We start from the raw sequence: 14104 nt of genomic DNA on the forward strand, positions 1-14104 counted from the left end.
AAAATTTTATATTCACACCCTTTCTTTTTTATAAAAAGATCTATTTATTTTTTATGTATATGAGTACACTGCAGATGTACATATGGTTGTGAGCCATCATGTGGTTGCTGCAAATTGAAATTCAGGACCTCTCCTTGCTTTGGCCCCACTAGCTCTGGTCTGTTCTTGTTCTGGTTGGCCCCACTTGTTTTTGCTTGTATTTATTATTATATCTAAGTACACTGTAGCTGTCCTCAAACACCCCAGAAGAGGGCGTCAGATCTTATTACAGATGGTTGTGAGCCACAATGTGATTGCTAGGATTTGAACTTGGGGCCTTTGGAAGAGCAGTCAGTACTCTTAACTGCTGAGCCATCTCTCCAGCCCTCATATCCTTTCATACCTTAAAAATATCAATAATGAAATGCCATAGACTAGACTCAATCGGTCCCTCAACCTTCGGGGAAATCAGGGTTTTGGTACTCAGGTGGGCAAGGAGTAGGTGAAAAATGACATAGTGACACAGAAAGAGTGCTGTATATGAATTTAATTTCTCAAAGCGAGCATCAGACTTACATTACAGAAGAAAACAAAGAAGTTAGGTGACACATCAGCCAAAGTACATTGAAGTTATACATAATGACATAAAACAGAAATGCATACATAAGACTAGACAGTGGTTACAACTGAGATAAAAGGCAAGCCTTTATAAAGTCAGCCATACTAGGAGCCAGGTGAGGATTTCACACCCTAATCACAATTTATGCTATTCCTCTGAACCTTGAGAAAGCTTGCACCAGGGGGTTCTGCTCTTGCTAACATTTTCATGAATAATGCAGTCCTCTAGTTCCTCCTTAAACCACAATCCTACTTCTTCCTAGACCATTGTAAATTCCTGCATATGGGAGTGACTCGGCTGTTATTCAAAGTTTACTTTGTTGAACTAGCCCTGAGATTTTTTGCTCATATCCAATAAAATACTGCAAGAAAGCATGCAAGACCCTCCACAATATTGTAGGGACAAATCTGGTTATGGGACACCAGAGACTCTCCAGGAGACAAGTTTCCATGAAACTTTTTGCCTCAGGACTGTGGCCAAGCTTTTGGACTCACCACGCAGGCTTCACTGGAGTAGGTTTGGCAGTGAACATTTAATACTATCCATAACTATATCTAATGTTGAATATTAAATTAAGGTTTCCAAACATACAAAATCTTCTTTGGGAATTAAGCATAGTAAAAGAACATAAAATATTAAAAATGAATCATTAAGAAACATATTCAACAGCCGGGTATGGTGGTGCACGCCTTTAATCCCAGCACTTGAGAGGGAGAGGCAGGCAGATTTCTGAGTTCAAGGCCAGCCTGGTCTACAAAGTAAGTTCCAGGACAGCCAGGGCTATACAGAGAAACCCTGTTTTGAAACAAACAAACAAAACAAAAAACAAAAAATATTCAAAAGCCCTTATATGATTCTACCTGATATAGTGAGACAGTATTTAAAACACATTATATATCTGTGTATATTGTCTAACTATAAGATTATCAGTGTTTCTAGTAGAGAAATTATCAGTAATTTTAAAAATTTCAGAATAATGAAAACTCTTTGAAGTTAAGTATTAAGAAAATGCTCATTTCAAGCACAGTGAGAAAATGTCAATAGTATTTCCATGATGTTTGTAGAACATGATTTTAATATTTTCAACTGTTAATATTCAAGAAACAATAATTATTTTAAGATATATTTTGTGGTCATGTCTCCCTTTTCGTTTCTGATTTTATTAATTTGGAAACTGTTTCTGTGCCCTCTGGTTAGTCTGGCTAAGGGTTTATCTATTTTGCTGGGTTTCTCAAAGAACCAGCTTCTGGTTTTGTTGATTCTTTGTATAGTTCTTTTTGTTTCTACTTGATTGATTTCAGCCCTGAGTTTAATTATCTCCTGCCTTCTCTACTTGAGTGTATTTGCTTCTTTTTGTTCTAGAGCTTTCAGGTATGCTGTCAAGCTGCTAGTGTAAACTCTCTCCAGTTTCTTTTTTGGAGGTGTTTAGAACTATGAGTTTTACTCTTAGCAATGTTGTCATTGTGTCCCATAGGTTTTCGTATAATGTTTCTTCATTTTCCTTAAATTCTAAAAAGCCTTTAATTTCTTTATTTCTTCCTTGACCAAGTTATCATTGGGTAGAGCTTTGTTCAGTATCCATGTATATGTGTGCTTTCCATTGTTTTTGTTGTTATTTAAGATCAGCCTTAGTCCATGGTGATATGATAGGGTGCATTGGATATTTCAGTCTTCTTGCATCTGTTGAGGCCTGTTTTATGACTGATTATTGGTCAATTTTGGAGTGTTGTTGTGAGGTGCTGAGAAGAAGGTATATTTTTTTGCTTGAGGATGAACTGTTCTATAAATATCTGTTAGATCCATTTTGTTGAAAAATTCTGTTTCACTGTGTCTCTGTGTAGTTTCTGTTTCTGTGATCTGTCCTTGCTGAGAATGGGGTGTTGAAGTCTCCCACTATTATTGTGTGGTATCCAATATGTGCTTTGAGCTTTAGTAAAGTTTTGTGGTTTTTTGTTTTTTTGTTGTTTTTATAAATGTAGTTGATCTTTCATTTGTAGAATAGGTATTCAGATTTGAGAGTGCATCTTGGTACATTTTTCCTTTGACCAGTATGATGTGTCCTTCTTTATCTTTTTTTTTTTTTGATAACTTTCGGTTAGTTGATTTTATTAAATATTGGAATGTCTACTCCAGGTTGTTTCTTGGGACTATTTGCTTGGAAAATCGTTTTCCATCCTTTTACTCTGAGGTAGTGTCTGTCTTTGTCACTGAGGTGTGTTTTCAAAATGCTGGGTCCTGTTTACGTATCCATTCTTTCAGTCTATGTCTTTTTATTGGGGAATTGAGTCCATTGATGTTAAGAGATATTAAGGAAAAGTGATTGTTACATCTTGGTTTGTTGTTGTTGTTGTTAGAGGTGGAATTATGTTTGGCTATCTTTTGGGGGGTTTGTTGAAAGATTACTTTCTTGCTTTTTTTCTAGGGTGTAGTTTCCCTCCTTGTGTTGGTGTTTTCTATCTCTTGTCCTTTGTAGGGCTGGATTTATGTAAAAATTGTGTAAATTTGGTTTTGTCATGGAATATCTTTATTTTCTCCGTCTATGGTAATTGAGAGTTTTGCTGGGTATAGAAGCCTAGGTTGGCATTTTTGTTCTCTTAGGATCTGTATGACATCTGCCCAGGATCTAGTTTTCATAGTCTCTCGTGAGAAGTCTGGTGTAATTCTGATAAGTCTACCTTTATATGTTACTTGACCTTTTTCCCTTACTGGTTTTATTATTCTTTCTTTGTTTAGTGCATTTGGTGTTTTTGATTATCATGTGACAAGAAGAATTTCTTTTCTGTACCAGTCTATTTGGAGTTCGGTAGACTTCTTTTATGTTCATGGGTATCTCTTTAAGTTAGGGAAGTTTACTTCTATAATTTTGTTGAAGATATTTATTGGCCCTTTAAGGTGGGAATCTTCATTCTCTTCTATACCTATTATCCTTAGGTTTGGTCTTTGCATTATGTCCTGAATTTCCTGGATGTTTTAGGTTAGGCGCTTTCTGCTTTTTGCATTTTTTTTTTTTTACTGTTGTGTCAATGTTTTCTATGGTATCTTCTGCACCTGAGATTTTTTCTTCTACCTCCTGTATTCTGTTGGTGATGCTTGCACCTGTGACTCTTGATCTCTTTCCTAGGTTTTCTAACTCCAGGGTTGTCTCCCTTTGTGATTTCTTTATTTTTTTTATTTCCATTTTTAGATCTTGGATGGTTTTGTTCATTTCCTTCACCTGTTTCATTGTTTTTTTTTTTTCCCTGTAATTCTTTAAGGGATTTTTGTGTTTCCTCTTTAAGGGCTTCTATCATCATCATGAGAAGTGATTTTAGATCCGAATTTTGCTTTTCTGGTGTGATGGTGTATCCAGGACTTGCTCTGGTGGAATAATTGGGTTCTGATGATTCCAAGTAACCTTGATTTCTGTTGCTTATGTTCTTATGCTTGCCTCCAGCCCTCTGATTATCTGTAGTGCTACCTGCCTTTGCTATATCTGACTGGAGTCTGTCCTTCCTGTGATTCTGCTTGTGTCACAATTCCTCAGAGCTCAGCAGTCTCTGGGATCCTGTGATTCTGGGATCCTGTGATCCTTAGTTCCTGGATATGTCAGAGCTCCTAGGAGTCAAGGTGCCTCTGAGACCCTGAGATCCTGGTGTGACCACATTCCTGGAATCCTGTGATCCTGGGCTTGTTAGAGTGCTTGGGGTGGAGCTTCCTCTGGGTGTTTTGGGACTGGCTGCGGAGTTCACGCCCAAGGTCTGCTCAGGGCTTAAGAAGTAACCTGTATCACTGGTCACGTGTAGTTCCTAGGTGCCTGGGTCCCACTGGATGTATTTTTAATGGCTGTGAGCCATCAAGCAGTTGCTGGGATTTGAACTGGGGAACTTTGGAACCATAGTTCGTGCTTTTAATCATTGCTCCAGCACAGATGCATTTTTAAAAGTGTAACAATATCAATTTATGTATTTCTAAAATGGACTTCAGAGTGTCACTGATGATTTTCTTATGAATGTTGTCTTGGTCAAGTGTGGTATAATAAAATTGTGTGAGGAACAGGGGGATGTGCAGTGAGGGGCATCAAGGTTAATATATGAATGAATCAAGGGTCTGAGGCTATAGCTTAGTTTGTAGGCTCTTTACCTAGGATGCCTAGAGCTCTGGCTCCCATAGTCAGCATGGTAAGAACCAGGTATGGTGGCTCACTCCTGTCATCCAGCACTCAGGAGGCTGCAGTGAGAGGCTCAGGAGTTTGAAGTCATCCTGTTACATTGCTGAGTTTGAGACCACCCTGGTTTACACCAGACCCTGTCTCAGAACAGACAGGAATAGCCAGTTGGAAAAGAAATACTGGAAACCTTGTACCACCTGGACTCTATAAAACAAACCATACGTGTACGAAAATCCCAGGATAAAGGGGACTTGGCAGGCTTTATGCAAATATCCTATAAAGGGTCAGGACCTGGTTCACAGGGAAAACCACATTTACTATGGAAAGCATGGGGCTGAGAGTTCAACGTTGTATTCCTTGACATATCCTGGCATGCCCTCATGTCTTATTTCTCTTTATGCTAGGCAGGAGAGGAAAGTAGAAATTTCCAGGCAGAGATACAAATTGTGGGAATTTTGTGGAGTTGAAGGGGGGCCTGAATCCATATCCTGGTTTAGCCTAGGGTCTAATGTTTTTCTGCATCACATTCATGAATGTGTAGCCCTAGAAACACCACCTAAAGTGGTGTCCCCTGCTGGGGAGGGTACAGGATGATATGGATGCTTGTGAGGAGATTCTGTGCCAAAAGGTCTCCTGCAGAAGAACAGAAGTCAGGAGGTGTAGGGTCTGTGTGTGAAGACACAATTCCCTGGGATATCTCGCCCCCTACTTTCCCATCTTTCTCTCTCTCTTCCCCACTGTCCCTTTGCTCCTGACACTCAGAACCCTCATTCATTGGCTTTCCAATATTCCAGGTTCTCCCCTGACCCAGGGCTTTTACCTGCCTTGTTTGCAGTACGTAATTATTCCTCCATCTGTCCCCAAGGCTCCCTTCCTATATCTTCTCCTTGTTACTGACATTATTTTGCTGTTGAAAGTCCCTCTTGCAAGGATCATTGGAAATAGAGAGTAACATAAGGTAATTAACCTGCTATTAATGTTTTCTGGACCTATGCGTTATAATTTCATAGCACTCTGATTAATCTCCTTAGAGTTACCTCCATCGCAGGCCATTCAGGTGGTCATCCTTTTATGGTTATAATAGAGACATCAGTTTCAGGGTCAATTATTCTTGTAAAACTTTTTCCTCTTACATATAAATACAGTAGTGGTTTATCATTATTTTTCAATGAAGTGATTAAATCTACAGTTCATTGTATATTACCAAATCCTCTCTCAGGAAGTGAAACACATTTTTTTCTCATGAAGTATTGGGATAAACTTTTTGTGTACTATGTAAAGGTTGTCTTTTTATTACTCAAATGTTGATTTCTATACCATCAGAGAGTTGAGTACAGGCTGGACTTTGGCATTGTTAAATTTATGAAGTACTACCTATCTTGGTGTTTTGTAAACACACTTTCCTCACCTCAGAGGTCTAATAAAGAGCTGATGACCTATAGCTAGGCAGGAGAGGAAAGTAGAAATTTCCAGGCAGAGATACAAATTGTAGGAAGAATTTTGTGGCTTCAAAGGGGGGCCTGAATCCATATCCTGGTTCATGGTTCTTGGTGTTAGAGTTGGTGGGCCATGCGTAGCTGTCCTTATCATTTTTACAGTAGCATTCCTTAGCTCGGTGTTTTGATCTTTGGTTTTTTTTTTTCCTTGCATTTAGGACATAAGCCATAAGCTCCTTATTTCTGAGTATTGGTGTTTCAAGGGCAATTTACATTGTTTCTTTAAGTGGCACAGTAGGCCCCCACTCAGATACTCAGCAGTCATCTGTCTTCAACATCAGGTAATTTTGTTCTGTTTGTAGATCCACTTGTTTCTACATGATTTAGAAAGTCTATAACGTTTCCTGTCTCTTTCTGAGGCCTAATTAGTCCTTGGCAGTCTTCACTGGCATTAAACCCAAGTCTTTTAACATTAACTCTTGAATTTGTTCCCCTTTTACTTGTTTCTCAGTAGCATCTTTGAATTTCCCTATGAAATCACCATGAGTCTCAGAGGGATGTTGTATAATTGTTATATTAGTAGAACTGACATTAAGTTGGCAGGAGCCATGCCTGGCCAGAATCAGTGTGGATGTGTAGAAAGGGATAGATTAGTAAGTAGATAGCAGGTTTCCTTTGAGCTGCTTGCGGTATTACAGAGGTCCTGCAAGAAGATCCTGCTCTATCTCCTGTCATTTTCTGGAGCAATATCTGTCCCTGGGTCTCTCTTCTTGGTCTGGTTGCTGTTGCTATTGAGCTTTTCATGATGATTTGGGCACAGGAAAATAAGGAGGGACTGTTATGGGGAAATGGAGAACAATTCTCCTGGGCACAGTTTGAGAAGATGAAACTACATGGGAATACTGTGGGAATAGATAAAATTTCCTATGACTCCTACTCCTACTCTGTTGTATTTCCATAATGTGTTAATTTCACCTGGTTAATTGCATCCTATATCCTCAACATTTTAGTTATTTGCTTGATTGATTTCATGTTCTCCAAAGTTTTAACACTGTATACACCTCTGTCATGATGTCCACATACCTGTCAGAGGACAGTGCACAAGTGTTTCTTCTTCAGTTCCTCTCTGTGAGAACAAGAGATGAAACAGAGGAAGCACTCAAATGGCTTTAGCCCAGAGTGACAGGTGATATACCTATTAAAGGAGGAATAACAAAAGGTTTTCACACTGCATTCACTAGGTTAACTTTTTGTTTTTTGTAGAGATTACATTGTAGAGAAGCATAGGGATTCAGGTTTCTCCACCACAACAACATACTTTTCTCTCATAAACTGCTTCTCTACCGAAACTAGGGTAAGGCACTGAAGTATGTGAAGGATACTTTAATATGAAAGACTTCTTTTAAAGAATCATTGACACACAATAATCTCTTTACCAATGTGTATAATTTTGACAGTAATTGAATGGTATGTGTGATGGCTATTCCTGGTTGTCAACTTGACTATATCTGAAATGAACTACAATCCTGAATTGGAGGGCTCACCTGTGATCCAGATCTTGAGGCTGGATGACACAAGTTTCTGACCTGGATCTTAGCATGGAGATTTTGAGGTATAGTGCCTGTGAAAAGCTTAGGTCCTGGCAAGGTAGTACATGCCTTTAATCCCAGGAGACTGAGGCAAGGAGATCTCTGAGTTCAAGGTTAACCTGGGACAAAAGAAAGTCCCAGATCCAGGCTTGGTGGCATACACCTTTAATCTGGGCCACACCTTATGCTGGAGGCCAACATAGGGACATTGGAAGAAGGAAGATTCTTTTCTCTACTGCTTGCACTTACTGGCCAGCACATCTGTTGGAACCTGCTTCTACAGAAGACCAGCTGAAACTAGACTGGTGAGACTTAGTAACTACTAGATTCTTGGACTTACCATTCATAGCTGACCACTGTTGGGTTAGTTGGACTACAGACTGTAAGTCATCACAATAAATTCTCTCAATATAGAGAGATATCCCATAAGTTCTGTGACTCTAGAGAACCCTGACTAATAACAGAAGTTGGTACCAGGAGTAGTTCTAGAGGAGCAGAAGTATATGATGAATCTTTTAAGAATCTGGATTTGGCTTAATAATTTTCCAGCACCTTTTAATTCATCATTACCTTCAACTACTGAAAGCTCTCCAGACACTCTCTCTCCAGAAGCTCAGAATATTGAAGGCCTGTGGTGGAAACTAGATTTCAAACTTAAAGAAGCTAATGCCTCTGATTATTTTGATCCATCAGTTTTAACTGGCAATGAATTAGGTGACCTGGTATACACAATTTTCTACAATTTGGGGAAAACAAGGAAAATGATTTTGCTGGCTTGTTGCTTTTAGTATCTCTGGACAACTTGAAAAGAATGAGCTGTATGATAAAATTGAATGGCTCCAGATGCAAATAAACAATCTAAAGGTTTCTAAGTGTGCCCTTGAAGAGAATCTTCCCTCCAGCAGCCATAGAGCTTGAGTTGCAGGAAATCAAACTGAAGCCCTCATTATAAGGTTGGCTGAAGTACAGCGAAAATTCAAGTCTCAGCCTCAGAGGGTGTCAGCAGTTAAAGTAAGGGCACTAATTGGAAAAGAATGGGATCCTATAACTTGGGGTAGGGATGTGAGGGGGGGGGGGAAACCCCGTTGAAGGTGAGAATGATGAATCTTCAGATTCTCAAGGGTTTTCCTCACCTGAAGAAGAGTAACCTCAGCCCCTCCCCTTGAAATAGTGCCTCTTTCACATGAGGAAATTAATCCCTCCGAGTCTAATAAACTAACAGTGACTTTCTCTGAAGAAAATGCCAGGCAAAACAATACTGATCTTCCTTAAGGCCCACCAATAGTTTCTTCTAGACCTATAACCAGACTCAAGGCAAAGCAGGCCCTTAGTGGGGAGGTAGAAAGTGTAGTCCACGAGGAAATGCTCTATGCTACTAAGGAGCTTAATGAGTTTGCTAATTCATTCAAGCAGAAGTCTGGGGAATATGTGTGGGAATGGATTTTAAGAGTGTGGGATATCGGTGGAAGGAACATAAAACTAGATCAGGCTGAGTTTATTGACCTGGGCCCTCTGAGTGGAGATTCTAGGTTTAATATGGAAGCTCACACAGTTTTGTTTTGTCTTTTTTTTTTTTTTTAAAGGTTTCAGAAGTTTGTTTGAATGGTTGGCTGAAACTTTTATCAGAAGATGGCCTACTGAAAAGGAGTTGGAATTGCCTGATATCCCTTGGCTTAGTGCTGACAAAGGGATTTTAAGGTTCAGGGAAATTGCAATGCTAGAGTGGATACATTATGTAAAACCTAATTCCCCACAATGGAAAGGTCTGAAAGATATGCCCTTCTCCAGCCCTATAAGACGAAAACTGGTGATAGGGAAACCAGTACATTTGAAGAGTTTTGTTCTTGCCCTTTTCCTTGTCCCAGGCCTTAGGGTAGGAGATGCTGCTGCTCAATTGGATAAATTAAATGCAATGGGTTTAATTGGGCCCCAAGGTAGCAAGGGCTAAACTAAGTGAATGGATGGACAGTTCTACAAGATAGCTCTCACGTGGCTATAATTAAAATTGTGACATCTGTTAAGGCATTGTTTCCTTGCCTTCTTTCTTAGAGGAAAGTCTTCAGGTAACTTATCAGCTACCTGACATTGAGTTATATGGAACCATGAGAATTTAATAATCACTAAACTTTGCTTATTTACACTGCTGCTTTTCCATAAAACTTCTGGGCACATTGAAATTTCTTTAGAGGTGCACATGTATCAGCTTGCACATGAAGATTACCTTCCAGATCTTCTAGAATTTTTACAATGTCCTTCACTATTGTGGTCTTCCCTTTTGTAGCCTCAAATATACTACCAGAAAATTATTTTATTTGAAATTATGCAAATGTTCTTAACTATTTGCCTCCAACAGATATCCAGATATTAAACAAAGGTCCTAATCCACTACAATTGTTAGATTTGAAGACTCATGTGGTTTGCACCAGCCTAGAGAGCCATTCTTGGGATAGCACACATCCCAAGATTACCGAAAGAATAGATTGCTGGGTGCTAGGCAAGCTGCTGCTAGTGAGCAGCTATAACAGCTGGAGGCTTCAGATACAGTGTACACTGAGTCTTACTGCTTCTCCTCACACCTTTAGACCCCACTGGTAATCTCCATTGCCTGTTTTTCCCAAGACACTCATGACTCCTCTCTTCCCCTGGTGATGACCATTCTTGTGTCTGCCCAAGCATGCCCTGGGAACTGTGATTTCATTTTCATTTTTTAGTTGCTTGGACATAAAGAAACTACAGAGAACATTCTAATATAGTCTCCTCAGTTAACTTAGATGTTTTCTGTGTCCTCTGGTCCCTAAACTATGAGTGGGTACTTAATCCGACTTTATCTTTTTTAACTTAGGCAGCCTGATTTAATGAAAGATATCTCACAGGGCAGGATTAAGTCCGAGGTTGTTCATATTCTACTTGTATTTAATTTGAAGATTGTAACCAAGGTTGATGGATTACAAAATTGGAGAAGAGGGTCAATTAAATATGTTTTGTTTGGAGACAGGGGTTTTCTATATAGACCTGGCTGTGCTAGAACTCACTCTGTAGACCAGGCTGCCCTTGAATTCATAGAGATCTTCCTGCCTCTGCCTCTCTTGTGCTGGGATTAAATGTGTTCACCACCACTACCTGGCATTAAGGAAATGTTCAAAGGGACTATTTGAAGGTTATCTTTCGAGGTAGCCAAACACTCTCTAATGCACACCCACTAAAAGCTTACTTGTCTTGTTGGAATGTGAAGTTTTATATATACATTCCAGAAGTTTGCCTACATGAAGTTCAAGCACAGACAGGTTAAAGTCAGACAGACAAAAATACAAGGAGAATTCAGTGAGGTCAAAAGTATTCCAGAGTCACATCTTTAAATATGGAGACACCAAACATACTTTCTTCTCCTTGGTCTCCAATGAAAAGGAGGAGAATACAAGTATCCATTCATATATCAAAAAAGTGGATCACCTGATAAATTTACTTGTTAATTTTTTTATGCCTCATGCCAGTAAGAAAAAGTTATCATGGTTTTAGTGCAGAATTCTACCAAACTTTCAAAGAATGGCTAATACCATTACTCCTCAAAATACTTCACAAAATAGGAATAGAAGGAACACTGCCAAACTCATTCTGTGATAGCAGAGTCACCTTGATACCTAAACCACACAAAGACTCCACAAAGAAAAAGAATTTCAGACCAATTTATCTTATGAATATCAACACAAAAATAATAAAATAGTCACAAACTGACTCCAAGAACACAGCATTCATCCCATCAAGAAGGCTTCATCCCAGGAATGCAGGGATGGTTCTATATATGAAAATCCATCAATGTATTCCACCATATAAATAAACAAAAATGTCACATGGCCAACTCATTAGATGCTGAAAAGGTCTTTTGACAAGATACTACACCTCTTCGTGTTAAAATTCTTGGAGAGGTCAGTGATACAAGTGCATAAAACATAATGAAAACAAAATAAATCAAGCCAATAGTCAACATCAAATTAAATGGAGAGACGCTTAAAGCAGTTCCAATAAAATTAGGGGCAAGACAAGGTTGTACACTTTCTTCCTATCTATTCAATATAGTACTTGAAGTTCTAGCTAGAGCAATAAGATACGTAAATGGGATAACAAGATACAAATTGGAATGAAGAAGAGACAGAATTGCTCAATATTCACAGATAATATAATAGTATACATAAGTGACCTCCCAAATTCTACCAGATAACTCCTACAACTGATAAACACCTTCAGCAATGTAGCTGGAAACAAAATTAACGTACTGAAATCAGTAGCCCTCCTTTTTACAAATGATAAATGGACTGAGAAAAAAAAATGAAGACAACATCCTTCACAATAGCCACAAATGACATAAAATATGTTGGTGTAACGCTAACAAAGCAAACAAAAGACCTGTATGACAAAACTTCAAGTTCCTGAAGGAGATTAAGGTAGATGTCAGAACATGGAAAGATTACCCATGCTCATGGATTGGTAGCTTTAACATAGTGAAAATGGCCATCTTACCAAAAGCAATCTAACATTCAATGCATCAAAATTCCAACACAATTCTTTACAGACCTTGAGAGAGAAATTCTCAACTTCATATGGAAAAAAAAAAACCTGGATAGCTAAAACAATCTTAAACAATAAAATGACTTCTGGAGGAGTCACCATCCCTGGTTATAAGCATACTACAGAGCTATAGTGTTAAAAACTTTATGATATTGGTATAGAAACAGACAGGTTGGTCAATGGAATTGAACCAGAGACCAGAAATAAACCCACACATCAGGTCAGTCTTCCTGTGGCACCCTAACAACTGGAGCAGGTTCTGTCCCTGAAGCTGTTGCCTATTTGTAGAATTCATTCTCCTATCTGGGCTGCCTTGTCTTCCCTCAGTGGGAAAGGAGTCTAATGCTGCAGAGATTCTCTCCCCTGTTCAGTAATTGACTGGTAAGATTTTATTCAGAAGTCAGGGAATAAATAGTGAGCAGTACTTATGCAACAATGAGGCTGGAGATACTTTGAATAAGGCTTGAAACCAGATATGGGGCCAGAGATATCAGCATTTGAATAATACAGAGATAATCTTCCCACAGGGCACAAAACATTATGTCTTCATTTTCCCCTTCTAGCTAATAAAAGGCTCTTTCTGTTTGGAATCTTTGGATAAAGTATTCTATAATCTATTCTATTTTGGTGAGTTTAAATTCTGTGTTTAAATCATTCTTTACCATAATTGTATAGAGCTTAATACATTTTCCTAAATCCTAAACACTTTAAACGTATATGGGAGACTTTGTCTAGTCTTCAACCCCAATAGACATCCAAGAAGGAATAATTACCTGAGTATGTACAAAGTGTAAGCAAGCAGCTTCCAAAATTAAAGAAATGAGAGAGAAAGCTGACTGCCTGGAACGTTTTATCCTTTCTAGAGTCCAACGATCTCAAAAGTGTTTTGAGAACTCTGATCTTTCAGCTAAGTGATTCTAGGAGCTGTGGGAAGGAGGGAAGTTAAAAGTGATAACATATTTAAATGGAAATCCCCATGACCAAGAGAACAGAATCTCTGGCCTAACATTCCAATGAGAATTGGCCAAGGACCCATACCTATGATGCAAAGGTCTCACCCTAAACCATAATAATGAAATAAATGCAATAATTATTTGTTTTGTACTTGAAGTCTGGCTAAGGATTATTGAATCAACTAACACTAAACAGGTACCCCTCCTCATTGTACTTTCTTGATTCAACACAGAACATAGTGATGACATCTTAAATGAGTTTAAAAGGAACAGCATTTATAGAAGAGACAAAAGGATATATGTTTAACAAATCAAATATGAGTATTTTCCATCAAGTACTATTAATCTTGTTTTTGGATTAAGAAATTCAAATATTTTTAATTTCCCTATCCCGGTAAAACCTTAGTTTCCTCAAAGATCCACTTGTCTCTGGAGCAGCACGTCTTTTCTCTTACTTCTCCATATCCGTTGCAGCAATTCTTTCTAGACTATCCAAATGAATAAGACTGAGGTGAGACTCAAGCCAAAGGGGAAATGATACAGCCACCACCTCTTTAGAATAAAAACCAACAAAGCCTCTGCTTAGGGCAGGAACATAGCTTCTAGATGAAGAGTAACGTTTTCTTTTTCCAGACACTAAAATGGCAATGCTGGTCTCTTCCTTGGCCACCCTGAACTTACTTCTAATATGCCCACATAGAAAACAACTTTAAGAATGATTTAACACCCGTCTCCTGCCATCCAAGACTTTCTTAGAGGTGCTAGTTTTATGTTCTTGCCAAAGGTCAACTTGGCAAGGTCTGTTTTGGTGCTTCAGG

Source organism: Mus musculus, chromosome 10 (assembly GCF_000001635.26).
Source record: "Mus musculus strain C57BL/6J chromosome 10, GRCm38.p6 C57BL/6J".
Classification (NCBI taxonomy): Eukaryota; Metazoa; Chordata; class Mammalia; order Rodentia; family Muridae; genus Mus; species Mus musculus.